The sequence below is a fragment of the Salvelinus sp. IW2-2015 genome, linkage group LG11 (genome assembly GCF_002910315.2).
Source record: "Salvelinus sp. IW2-2015 linkage group LG11, ASM291031v2, whole genome shotgun sequence".
In the NCBI taxonomy this organism is placed as follows: Eukaryota; Metazoa; Chordata; class Actinopteri; order Salmoniformes; family Salmonidae; genus Salvelinus; species Salvelinus sp. IW2-2015.
The window spans coordinates 49,523,878-49,527,870 of NC_036851.1; the positions used below are offsets into that span (position 1 = coordinate 49,523,878).

General features: G+C 45.4%; 1 pseudogene; it reads left to right on the plus strand.

Annotated features, from left to right (window-relative positions):
* Positions 1-3,993, plus strand: part of LOC111970766 (collagen alpha-1(II) chain-like) — a 72,477-nt pseudogene that overhangs the window by 33,270 nt on the left and 35,214 nt on the right.

Consider the following 3,993-nt stretch of genomic DNA (forward strand, 5'->3'; position numbering starts at 1 on the left):
TGACAAGCCCTTTTCTTGTGACAGCCCTCTATCTGGGACAGGCCCTTCTGTGGACAGCCCTCTCTGGACAGCCCTCTCTGTGACAGCCCCTCTGTGACACCCCTCTGGACAGCCCTCTTCTGACAGCCCTTCTCTGGGACAGCCCTCTCTGGACACCCTCTCGTGACAGCCTCTCTGTGACAGCCCTCTACTGTGACAGCCCTCTCTGTGACAGCCCTCCTCTGGACAGCCCTCTTCTGGACAGCCCTTTCTGGACAGCCCTCTCTGGGACAGCCCTCTCTGGACAGCCCTCTCTGTGACAGCCCTTTCTGTGACAGCTCTCTCTGTGACAGCCCTCTCTGGACAGCCCTCCTGTGGACAGCCCTTCTGTGACAGCCCTCTCTGTGACAGCCCTTCTGTGACAGCCCTCTCTGTGACAGCCCTCTCGTGACAGCCCTCTCTGTGACAGCCCTCTCTGGACAGCCCTCTCTGTGACAGCCCTTTCTGTGACAGCCCTCTCTTGACAGCCCTCTCGTGTACAGCTCTCTCTTGACAGCCCTCTCCATCTTCTGCCGGCAGAGAGGGCTGTCACAGAGAGGGCTGTCCCAGAGAGGGCTGTCCCAGAGAGGGCTGTCACAGAGAGGGCTGTCCCAGAGAGGGCTGTCCCAGAGAGGGCTGTCCCAGAGAGGGCTGCCCATGTCACTTTACATTTATCACACACTGTAGTATCGCTCCCAGCGTTAAATGTTTATTTGTTTTCTTCTTCTTCTAACCCTGAACCCTGTTGTTGTTGTTGTCTTTGTTTAGGGCGCCCCCGGTAACCGTGGTTTCCCAGGTCAGGATGGTCTGGCTGGTCCCAAGGTGAGTGTCACCATGACAATATGGTCTCAAGGGAGGGGCTTATCGTCAAAGGAGGGGAAACGAAGTGCTATGGTACAGGAAATGAACAGGAAGTATACGTTCAGATCAACTGAATAGGTTACACTAATACTGGCAGGACTGTGTCAGCAACAGTCTCTTGAGGGATGGATTGTTAACATAAACGTTAACCACGCAAGATTGGTTCTGGGTTATTATGACATAAGGTCGGCAATGACATATCTGTACATTTCAACACCACAGGATCATGGGTAATATAGTATATGTATCTATATATCTACAGCCAAGTGTTGGTGTGAATATGCCCTTCTGTACTAGAGTAGTAGTGAAGACATTCCATCATCGTTTTCTGAACTCAAGAATTTATTAGAATCCTACTTCAGGCAATTACTATCCAATCTGACTGAATATTCTGTTAGGAGCGCATCGATATTGAAACAGCCAGGCATCACAGAGAAAATGATAAGTGAGAAAGAAAGACAGAGCCCCTATTAGGTCATGTCTACACTTAACACTTACATGCGACTTCTGCTATCAGAATACGAAGATCGCATTGAAAAGACCTGTAGATGCACAAAAATCGCTTTGTTGTTCTGATTGTGTTCAGATTTGGCTGACAACTTCAGGAGGTGGTCAGGGTTGCATTGTGTGCGGATTTCTCCTCAGTCTTGACGGAATCAGGCTACCAAAAGCCCAAAAAGTGGCGACTTCATCAGCACTCCTCCCACAAGTCTCCAGAAAACTTGTGTTTTAGGACCGAAAGGCAACTTTTAATTATAACATTGGAGCAAATACGTTCCTAGCGTGTGGGGGCCTTGTTTGGTGGCCTCATAAATGCTAGCCAGCTAGCTAATATTTAGAATTTTTGGGGGGCGGTATGCTAAACTATATGCATTCCCTTTAGCGTTGCTTGCTAGCTTGCTTGCTAGCTACAGAGGTTAGCTTGCTGGCTAGCTACAGAGGTTAGCTTGCTGGCTAGCTACAGAGGTTAGCTTGCTGGCTAGCTACAGAGGTTAGCTTGCTGGCTAGCTACAGAGGTTAGGTGGCTAGTTAGCTACAGTAGTTAGCTACTGCCATCAGCCTATTCCACCTTTTGTAGAATGCATACTGGCATTTGAAAATACCGCGAGGAAAGGGAATCAGGACACACTGTGGACAAGGTAGACACATTTACATGTAGGTGTAGACGCATGACACGTTCGATATTCCATGATCAGAATACAAATGCTGAATGAACAGTCAAGTCTAGACACAAGCCTTAGTGTCAGTGTAGTCCACTGGCGTCATCTATAATTCTATTATTTCACCACCAGAGGTCACCTCAACCTCATCCTCACCACCAACTCTAGTCTAGCTGACGCCAGTGTCTCAGACTGCAACGTGATCATTGTCCTGTGCAGTCGTAGTGCTACATGTTCACATTACCTCTTACCAATAAGATGCCTAATGAGAATTCAGATATGTAGAGTAGCCCTATCGTTTGACACGGATCATAGATTATTATAAGGCGAGTCACATGGATACATACAGATGAAAATGATAATTTTTGGCGTCAAATTAAATATAAGGTACAGAAAAAGGAAAACCTTCTCATAGTTTGAAGACCAAAAAGCTATTCACCATTGCGTAACCAGGGAATATAAATAACATACTACTGTCCCCCAATGATGCTAAAAGAGAGGATAGGTTATAATACCCGGTACAGATACTTACTCTAAGCACAAGGAAAGACCGGTTAAGCTACCGCCAGGTGTCGACCAGGGTCATCGTCCACCGCCGGAATCGGGGTCCAGACAGCAATCCTGACTCTACGCTCCGAACGAAGAGGGCCAACTAAAACTGGAATATCAGTGAGGAATAAAAGGATGTATGAATATAATAACTCATAATAGCACACATGAGAAAAAAAGTCATACAATATCAAAGTAAACGCCTCAATACATAGCACAAATCAATATCACACACCAACATTCACAATCAGCCAAAATCAAAATCTCTCAGGATAATACAATTCAGCAGCACAATACACTCTCATCAAATCATCAGACCAATCAAATTATCCTCTAGCGAATCAATCAAACGCCTAATCAATCAATCATCCGGAGATAATACCGCACCCACTGGCAATCAATCAATTCACCATCGAATGCCAACCTTCATCAATCAACCAAGTAACCTTCTAGAACAATTGCGAGATTCAAAATGTCATACGGCTCTAATCAGACGTGTCATACCCTCAATTCGAATTCACCCTCAACCAAGGTACTCAATCAACCACCAATTCACGCCCTCACAATCACCCCTTCAAAGGCAATACAGGAGTTCCTCACAACGAAGTTGCAATCCATAATTCACCAAACCATCAATCAACTCACCTCATTTCACAAGTCGAAATCCACAGATCTATCTCCACAGTCCGGACTTCATATGCAGAGCTACATCAGGATTAGTACTTAGGAATAATCATGAGATATTGGAAAGCATCAGCTAGAAGCCTTATAAACATTGGAAAGAGCTACCTAGAAAAAAGGTCGGGGTTTCGTTACCTACTAATACCAAGCATTCAACTGAGATCAATATCTATGACAGCATCCTGTGTCAACTTGATATTCTTTTTTGTGCTCAGTGAAGGGTAAGAGATATTATCTACACAGATCCTATTCAGACCCAATTCGAACTGCTTACAATATATGTAAGAACATTATTTGGATCTAGTGGCAGCTTAAGCTTTCGAGAGAGGGTTCACAATACCCTAAATGCAATGGGAAAGATTCGCTCCATCTGTCTCCACAGTCACTTCACATGAGTTTACCCTGGGCAAACACCCCTAACGGCGGCAGGTAGCCTGGAGGGTAGGACATTGGCCAGTAACTGGAAGTTTGAGCAGAAGATCAACATCTATCATTCTGCCCTTGAGCAAGGCAGTTGCTCCCTGGGTGCTGATGACATGAATGTGGAAGACACATTTTGGTTGAATACATTTCCTTGGGCAACGGAAATCTCCCTTCTGAGGAGGGGAAAACGACAGGGGTCAATTGTCTTGAAATTCAGAAAAGATTCCTTCTGACACATTCACCCAATGTAATGAATAAGGGTAATAATATTTAATTTGGAATGTAATGAAACGCTTCCATT